Below are 9,991 nucleotides of genomic sequence, written 5' to 3'. Positions count from 1 at the left end.
GATGATCCTTTTAGAGTTGTGTGTTGCAAAGTCTCTCTTTCTGCATAATATATGGCCATGGGTCTCTATATTGGTTCCCACCTGCTGCAGGAAGAAGCCTCTCTGATCGGGGCCGGATAAGGCACTAAAGTATGAGTGTAGAATAATATTATCCGGATTCATTTTATTGTTACTTTTTTTAAAAAAAGACCAGTCATATATGATTTAATCCTAGATCTCTGGGCTATTTAGCCTGTGGTTCTTGGTCACCCAAGCAGTGTTGGGTATGGGTTTCATCTCCTTGAGTGGGCTTTAAATCAAGCCATATGTTGGTTGGTTATTCCCACAGAGTTATTGCCACCATTGCCCTAGCATATTGTGCTGGCAGGACAGCATGGTAGATCAAGGATGTGTGGCTGAGCTGTTGTTTATGTTTGTCTTTTGGTAGCCTGAAGAGTACCTTTCTCTATCAAAGACAATAGAACCATAGGGGTAGAGGTTCGATGTAGGCAACAACTCAACCTCTCCGTGTTCAGTGAGTGGTCTTCAGCAATGGGGCTTTACTGTCAGTTTGTGGAGAGCAACCTATTGTCTTGGCAACAGCCTGGGTTATTTGGGGATTTCCATGGGAATCCTTGGCCAACAAGTCTATTCTGTCATCTAGTCCTCTTCTGGAAGCTTCATTTGGTGACAAGAGATGGCCAGTTAAGACGGTCTCCCCCATAATTTGGAGACTTCATTAGGAGTGCCTTCATATATCTCAGAAGTCTCCACTGCACTAGGTTTTCAGTCCATCCCTCAGTTCTAGCTGGCTCTTCCCATATTTCCTCCTTCAGTTCCATCTCCCCTCCCCACTCGGTTCTCCCATTCTTCTCCCCCACCCTATTTCACCCATAAAAATCTATTTTACTTTCTCCTCCCAGGGAGATCTATGTGTGTCCTCTTCAGTCTCTTTGATACTTAACCTCAGTGGGTCTACAGATTGTAGCTTGGTTGTCACTTACTTAATAGCTAATATCCACATATAAGCAAATACAAAGCATATTTAACTTTCTGGATTTGTGTTACCTTACTCACAATTATTTTTTTTCCCTAGCTCCATCCATTTGTATGCAAATTTTATGATGTCATTTTTTAACAGCTCAGTAATACTCCATTGTGTAAATGTACCACATTTTTTTTTATCCATTCTTTTATTGAGGGGCATCTAGGTTGTTTCAAATTTCTGGATATTATGAGCAGAGCAGCAATGAACATGGTTGAACAAGTATCCTTGTGGTAGAATGAATCATCCTTTGGGTATATGCCCAAGAGTGGCATAGCTGGATCTTGAGGTACAAGGATTCTCATCTTTTTAAGGAACATTCACACTGATTTCCACAGTGGCTGTACAAGTTTACACTCCCACAAATCATTGATGAGTGTTCTGCTTATTTCACATTTTCGTCCACATGAGCTGTCACTTATTTTATTGATCTTAGCCATTCTGACAGGTCTAAAATGGAATCTCGAAAATAGTTTTGATTTGCATTTCCCTGATAGCTAAGGATATTGGACATTTTGTTAACTGCTTCTCAGCCATTGAGTTTCCTTTACTGAGAATTCTCTGTTTAGAACTATACCTCATTTCTTTTTTAAATTTTATTTTATTAATTACAGTTTATTTACTTTGTATCCCCCATAACCCCCTCCCTTCTCCCCTCCCAGTCCCACCCTCCCTCCTCCTTCTTCATGCATGCCCCTCCCCAAGTCCACTGATAGGGGAGGTCCTCCTCTCCTTCCTTCTGATCTTAGTCTATCAGTTCTCATGAGAAGGGGCTGCATTGTCATCTTCTGTGGCCTGGTAAGGCTGCTCCCCCCTTGGGGGGAGGTGATCAAAGAGCAGGCCATTCAGATTATGTCAGAGGCAGTCCCTCTTCCCATTACTATGTAACCCATTTGGACACTAAACTGCCATGGGCTACATCTGTGCAGGGGTTCTAGGTTATCTCCATGCATGGTACTTGGTTGGAGAATGAGTCTCTGGGAAGACCCCTGTGTTCAAATTTTCTGGTTCTGTTGCTCTCCTTGTGGAGTTCCTGTCCTCTCCAGCTTTTACTATTTCCCACTTCTTACATAAGATTTCATGCATTTTCTCAGCCATGTTTGTAGCAGCTTTAGTTGTAATAGCCAGAAGCTGGAAACAGCCCAGATGCCCCTCAACTGAAGAATGGATGCAGAAATTGTGGTACATCTACACAATGGAGTATTACTCAGCAATGAAAAATAAGGAAATCATGAAATTTGCAGGTAAATGGTGGGACCTGGAAAGGATCATCCTGAGTGAGCTGTCCCAGAAGCAAAAAGACACACACAGTATATACTCACTAATATAGATATTTAATATAGGATGAACCTACTGAAATCTATACATCTAAAGAAACTAATCAAGAGAGAGGATCCTGACTAAAATGTTCAATCCCCATCCTGAAAGGCAAAGAGGAAGGACATCAGAGGAGGAAGAAAACAGGAAACAGGCTGGGAACCTGCTACAGAAGGCCTCTGAAAGGCTCTGCCCTGCAGACTATCAAAGCAGATGCTGAGACTCATGGCCAACTGTTGGGCAGTGTGAATGGAATCTATACCTCATTTCTTAATTGGATTATTTGCTTTTATGATATCTATCTAGTTCTTTGTGTTCTTTATATATTTTGAATATTTGTCCCCTTTAAAGGATGTGTAGTTGGTAGAAATCTTCTTCTATTCTGTAGGCTGCTGCTTTACTCAAATGATGGTGTCCTTAAAAGGAGCACAGAAGCTTTTCAGTTTTATGAGGTCCCATTTATTATAATTATTGATTGTAGTGCCTGGGCTAATGGTGTTCTGTTCAGAAAGTCATCTCCTATGCCAATGAGTTCACAGCTATTTCCTGCTTTTCCTTTTATCAGGTTCAGTGTATCTGGTTTTATGGTGAGGTCTTTGATCGATTTGGAATTGAGTTTTATGCAGGGTGATGAGTATGAATCTATTTATATTCTTCTGCACGCAGCTGCCCAGTTTGACCAGCACCATTTGTTGAAGATGCTGTGTTTTTTTTTCCAATGTATATGTTTAGCTTTTTTTTTTTTTCCAAAATCACGTGTCCATAGGTATGTGGATTTGTGTCTCTTGTTCGATTCAATTTCACTGATCAATATGTCTGTTTTTATGTGGCAGTGCCATGCTTTTTTTATTACTATAGCTCTGTAGTACAATTGGAAGTCAGGGATGACGATACCTCCAGAAGTTCTTTTATTATTCAGGATTGTTTTAGCCATTCCCAGTTTTTGTGTTTCCATATGAAGCTGAAAATTGTCCTTTCAAGATCTATGAAGAATTGTGTTGGGATTTTGTTGGGGATTGCACTTGATAAGATTGCATTGATAAGATGGCCATTGTTACTACATTAATCTTTTTGATCCATGAGTATGGGAGATCTTTCCATCTTCTGATATCTTCTTCAGTTTCTTTCTTCAGTGTCATAATGTTTTTATCATACAAGTCTTTCACTTGCTTGATTAGAGTTACCACAACATATTTTATATTTTTTGAGGCTATTGTGGAAGGTGTTGTTTCTCTGAGTTCTTTCTCAGACCATTTGTCATTTGTATATAGAAAGGCTACTGATTTTTATGACTTAATTTTGTATCCTGCTATTTTGCTGATAGTCTTTATCAGCTGTAGGTGTTTCTCAGTGGAATTTTTAGGGGCACTTATGTATACTATCATAACACATTCCAATAAAGATACTTTGACTCCTTTATTTCCAGTTTATACCCCCTTGATCTCCTTTAGTTGTATTCTTGCTCTAGCTAAGACTTCAAGTACTCTATGGTATAGGTATGGAGAAAGTGGACAACCTTGTCTTGTTCCTCGTCTTGTTTCTCTGATAGTGGAATTGCTTTGAGTTTCTCTTCATTTAATTTGATGTTGGCTATACGCTTGCTGTAAACTACCTTTATCGTGTTATATCTCTAATCTCTAATCCTTATATCTGTAATCTTTCCAGGATTTTTAGCATGAATTGGATTTTTGTCAAAGGCCTTTCCTACATTTAAGGAATGATCATGTGTTTTTTTTATTTATTATTTCTTTCAGTTTGTTTATTACCTTTATAGATTTACATATGGTAAGCCATCCCTGTGTCACTTTGATGAAGCCCACTTGATTGTGGTGGATGATATTTTTGATGCGTTCTTAGATTTAGTTTGCAAATATTTTATTGAGAATTTTTACATCTATGCTCATAAGGGAAATTGGCCTGCAATTCTCATTGTTGGATTTTATGTGGTTTGGGTATCAGGATAACCATGGCGTCATAAAATGAGTTGGACAATGTTCTTTCTGTTTCTATTTTGTGGAATATTTTGAGGAGTATTTACATTAATTCTTCTTTGAAAGTCTAGTAGAATTCTAAGTTAAAAACCATCTGGCCTTGAGCTATTTTGAGTTTTAGACTTTGAATGGTTGCTTCTATTTCCCTAGGGATTATATGTTTGTTTAAATTGCTTATCTGATCTTGATTTAACTGTGGTATGTATCCAGAATACTATCTATTTCTTTTAGATTTTCCAGTTTGGTGGAGTACAGGTTTTTAAAGTATGTCCTTGTTTTTCTTTGTTTTTCCTCTGTGCCTGTTGTTTATGTCTCCCCTTTCATCTCTAATTTTGTTAATTTGAATATTCTCTTTTCACCTTTTAATTTGGCTAAGGCTTTGTCAATGATTAGTTTTCAATCCTGAGTTTGATGATTTCATATTCCTTTCAGGTGTCCCTTCCTTCCTTCCTTCTTTCCTTCCTTCCTTCCTTCCTTCCTTCCTTCCTTCCTTCCTTCCTTCCTTCCTTCCTTCCTTCTCTTCCCTTCCCTTCCCTTCCCTTCCTTCCTTTTCTGGATCTTTCAGGTATGCTGTGCAGTTACTAGTATGAAACCTCTTCAATTATTATTATTTTCTTTTTTTAACATTTATTTACTTTTATGTGCATTGGTGTTTTGCCTGCATGTATGTCAGTGTGAAGGTATCAGATTTTGGAGTTAGTCAGGTGTGAGCTACCATATGAGTGCTGGGATTTGAACCTGAGTCCTCTAAAAGAGAAGTCAGTACCCTTAACCATTGAGCCATACCTCCAGCCCCTATTTTTGTTTTTTAAATAGGCACTTAGTACTATGAATTCGCCTCTTAGATTCTTCATTGTATTCCATAGGTTTGGGTATGTTGTGTTTCCATTTTCATTCAGTTCTAGACAGCCTTTAATTCTCTCTTAATTTCTGTTTTGACCCAACTTTCGCTCATTAGCGAGTTGTTTAGTTTCCATGAGTTCGTAAGCTTTTTGTTGTTTCCGTTGTATTGATACCCAACTTTAATCCGCGGTAGTCAGATAAGATGGGGGGTGTTATTTCAATTTTCTTGTATCTGTTGAGACTTGCTTTGGGTCTGAGTATATGGTTAGACTTGGAGAGAATTCCACGAAGTGCTGAGAAGTGGACATATTCTTTTGTGTTTGGGTGAAATGTTCTTTAATATCTGTTAGGTCCATTTAGTTTATTTTATCAGTTAGTTTCAGCATTTCTTCTGTTTCTCTGTCTGGATCACCTGTCTACGAGCGAGAGCGAGGTCAGTGTGTGAGGGTCAATTTGTGACTTAAGCTTCAATAGTGTTTCTTTTATGAACTTGGGTGCTGCTGTGTTTGGTGCATAGACGTTAACAATTACAATGTCCACCTGGTGGATTTTCTTTGATAAATATGTAGTGTTGTTCCCCGTATCTTATTGTTGGTACAATGTTCTTGTGGAATGTGTACAGTTTACCCTCATTTATTCAAATGCTGATTTCTCTACCCCACTCTTTGGTTTCAATCCAGACATTGCATTGTGATGTTTATTCTAAGCATCACCTGTCTCAAGTTTGTGTAAACATGCCACCATTTGTTCTTTGTATTGTCAATTAAAGATCCAGTCAGTGCTGAGCAATGGAGAGACCAGGGTGGGACATCCTGGTCCAGAGGGGAGGAAAGAGAAGCAAGTGTGGCGGGGGGGGGAGGTGGGGAGTCGGAGAGGAGATGGACAGGAGAGGACTTGGAACCACGAGGAGAGATGAACCGGACCTAAGATATGACTAACATGACTAAAAGCAAGTATAATGTGGGAAATCTGTATGGAAGGGAACTATGCCCACTTGGAGGTTTAGGATGGAGTAACTATTGCTCAGCATTGTGCTCTAGGTGGATTAAATAAATCCTAGTCTCTGTGTGGTGATTTGGGTTTACGGCTGGTTTAGGAATAAATGGTATTTAACTAAGAGATAAATCAATATTAAATTTTAACCTTATAATTAGTTTTGTTTTCGAGTCTATTTTATTAGATATTAAAATGGCTATACCAGCTTGCTTCATAGGTCCATTTGCTTGGTATATCTTTTTCCATCCTTTATTCTGAGGTGATCTTTTCCCTTGGTGTTTCCTGCATGTGTGTGCGCGAGTTTGTGTGCGGTGTGTGTGTGTGTGTGTGTGTGTGTGTGTGTGTGTGTGTGTTTTGTGCATGTGTGTGTGCCTGTGTGTGTTTGCCTTCTTTTGATTCGCTGGCTTGAGATGATTTATTCCTTGTGTTTACTTGGTGTAGTCAACCTCTTTAGGTTGGAATTTTCCTTCTAATGTCTTCAGTAGTGCTGGATTTGTAGATAGATATTACCTAACTTTAGCTTTATCATGCAACATCTTATTCTCCATCTATTGTGATTGAAAGTTATGTTGGGTATAGTAGTCTGGCCTGGCACCTGTGGTCCCTTACAGTCTGTACAACATCTGTGCAAGGCCTTTTCCCTTTTAGAGTCTCCATTGAGAAGTCAGGCTTTATTCTTATAGGTCTGGCTTTATATGTTACTTGATCTTTTCCCCTTGCCGCCTTTAATATTCTTTCTTTGTTCTGTACATTTAATGTTTTGGTTATTATGTGCTAAGAGAAATTTATTTCTGATCCAGTCTATTTGGTGTTCTTTATGCTTCTTGTATCTTAATAGGCATCTCCTTTGTTAGGTTAGGGAGATTTTCTTATCTGATTTTATTGAAAATATTTTGTGTGCTTTTGACCTGGTTTCTTCTCCTTCCTCTGTTTATATTATTTTTAGAATTGGTCTTTTCATAGTGTCACAAATTTCCTGGATATTTTGTACTAGGAGCTCTTAGATTTAACATTTTCTTTGACTGAGGTATCCATTTCTTATAGTGTCTTCAAATGCCTGAGAGTCTCTCTTCCATCTCTTGTATTCTGTTGGTGAGGCTTGGCTCTGAGGCTCCTGTTTGAGTTCCTAAATTTAAGTTCCAAATTTTCCTCAGTTTGGGTTTTCTTTACTGACTCCATTTCCATTTTTCTAGTCTTGAACTGTTTTATGCATTGCTTCCATGGTTTGTGTTTTCATAGATATTTTAGAGAATTTATTCATTTCCTCTTAGAGGTCCTCTATAAAGACTGTAAGGTCTTTGTATTGTCCTCCAGCTATGTTGCAGTTCTCAGGCCAAATGTAGTTGGGTTGCTCTAGTGGAAACATATGGTCCTGGCTGTTACTGTGCTTTTACTTTGGTATCTATGCATCTGTGTAAGGACGATTATAATTCTGGGTGCTGATTTCTGGTCTTGTCTTTGTTGGGTGGTTGTTTTGTTTCTTGGTTTCTGTCACCTTCCCTGGTTCTTAGAAGGGTAAGGTATGTTGCCTGGTTGGGAATCCTTCAAGGATACTGCTAGGTTTGACTGCTGAGGGCTCTGGGTAAAATGTATTTCTAGGAATTAGGAGTTAACATTTAGGAATGAGATTGGGCTAGGAGTGTGTGTTCAGGAGTGCCTTGGGGGGGGATCCACAGAAAGGAGAAAAAAAAGGGTATTCCATCAGAATCTGAAAGGTCAGAACAGCAATCTGTTACAGAGCTGGGAATGAGACTGGAGGATTCAATATGCAGAAGAGGAGGGAGAGTTAAATTCCATAGTTAGGTCAGGTGGTGGTGACATACACCTTTAGTCATAGCATGCAGGAGACAGAGGCAGGCAGATCTCTGCGTTTCAGGCCAGCCTGGTCAGGATGGCCAGAGCTACACAGAAAACCCTCATCTTGAAAAAAAAGAAAAAGATCCATAGTCTCTAGTTAAGCTACTTGCTTCCCTGGCTGCCTGGCTGGAGGCCCCATGTGTTCCCAGGGAATGCCTGCTGGTGTTGGAGGCAGGGATAAAGTGATGGCAGGGGGCAGGATGGAAGTTTGGAGGGCAAGATCTGCTCTACCCACTGGAGACGGGGGCAGGGGTGGAGGGAAGGCTGCAGCAGGTGGTCTGCTACAAAGCTGGCGATGAAATAAGGGAATTGTATTTGGAGGAGAGGAGGAAAAGGTGAAGAACTGCAGTTAGCCTTTGTGCTTCCCTGGTCAGTCTCAGCATGCACTTGCTGATGATTGTGTGAGTGGATGAATGGATAAGTAAAGGATGCATGGTGTCTAGACAGTATTTCATTGAGTGGAGAACTTATTGGAATCCAGGACTCACGTGAACCAGTGATGAAGACTGATATAGGACAGACATTCTGAGATCTGTGATGAGCTAGAAGAATCATGTCCTTGAAGGAAATCAAGTTCAGATTCTTTATTGGATACTATTTTAGAACAATAGAACATTTTGGAGTCAGCCTGTAAGCTGATGGTGTGTCTTCTGAACTAGATGGATTCTTGGGTTCCCTTGGATTTGAAACTGCCTCAATGTATGCGTCATGTTCTCTTAATTTCTCCTCTCCATCTAATCCTATTCATGAGAAAAGACCTAATAAACATCCATTCACAGCAGCCACATCAGTGAGATCAATACTGTGAGATACTTAAAATGTTTACAGGGTTCATCTTATTGCAGAGAAAGAATTCTCTGATGGTGGGATTCAGGCTGCCAGGCAGAGTCTTGGCTATGTTCCAGGATCCATGCTACATGTACCTACCTGCCCTTATTTGGGAGCTGGGAGATGAAGCCCTACAATAAGGCCCTTCTCCCCAGAATGGCTGGTGCTTTGATGTCCAGAAGTGCTTCTCTCTAGGAGATCTTAGCTCAGACAGCATCTACTTGCTCCCAGAGCCCTCACTTTTAAAGAATATTTTCAGTGCCTCTGTGTGTGTCTGTGTGACTTTGGCTAGACTGGCTGGCTGGCAATCCCAGAGATCCTTCTGTCTCTGCTTCTCTCTCTTCAATAAGAAATCAAAACCCCAAACCTGTACTCGGGAGGGTAGTTGAAAGCCTGAGCCTTATATTGTCCTAAGACCAGGAAGATGACCGCCTGTGCTAAGTTGAAGCCCTTGTTCTGAGTACTTTCCTCAAAGATGGCTTCCCTCTGGCCTCTGGGCCTGGCTGTGCCATATGAGCCCAAGCATAAATGTATATGGCCTTTGGGCTCTGGTCTCTGCTCTCGTTTTCCTCTTTGGAGTACTTGTGCCCTAGGCCTGACAGATCTGCCAGACATTCAGTGTGGCAGGCTTGTTCCAGAGCCTTCTCACTAGTTCTGGCTCTACCGCTGGGCTACGGTTCTTGTTTTCAGGCAGATATTCTTGGGCCTCACTTCACAGTCTCCAGGCTTCATTTACTTCTCTAGAGTGATATAAGTAACTCCATTTTGAGTCTGGCAACATCCATACATGTTATCTCATTTGCTTATTATACTAACCTTAGGATGCAAACCAGTCCTGTGCTTGCCTGACAAGTGAGGATACCTAAGCTTAGAATAGTCAGGTGGTTTTCTCACTGAGTGCCCACACACAGAAATGTTGAAGTCCCATTTGTCTCCAAGGCCAGCCTTCTTACATAGGTGCCCAGAGAAGAGAAGAACAGAGTATTGGAGAATACCCATGGGAGCCTGCTTCAGACCACTGATGAAAATCCACTCTCTATAAAGAAAAATAGGCCCAGGCTATTCACACACCTATCTGTTGTAGAAGGACCACAACATTGTCTCTTGAGTGCAGCTCATCCACTCTTGACAGTCC

Source organism: Psammomys obesus, unplaced genomic scaffold, assembly GCF_907164565.1.
Source record: "Psammomys obesus unplaced genomic scaffold, mPsaObe1.curated_primary_1811, whole genome shotgun sequence".
Classification (NCBI taxonomy): Eukaryota; Metazoa; Chordata; class Mammalia; order Rodentia; family Muridae; genus Psammomys; species Psammomys obesus.
The sequence above is the reverse complement of the archived record's forward strand: the minus strand, read 5'-3'. Positions refer to the sequence as shown.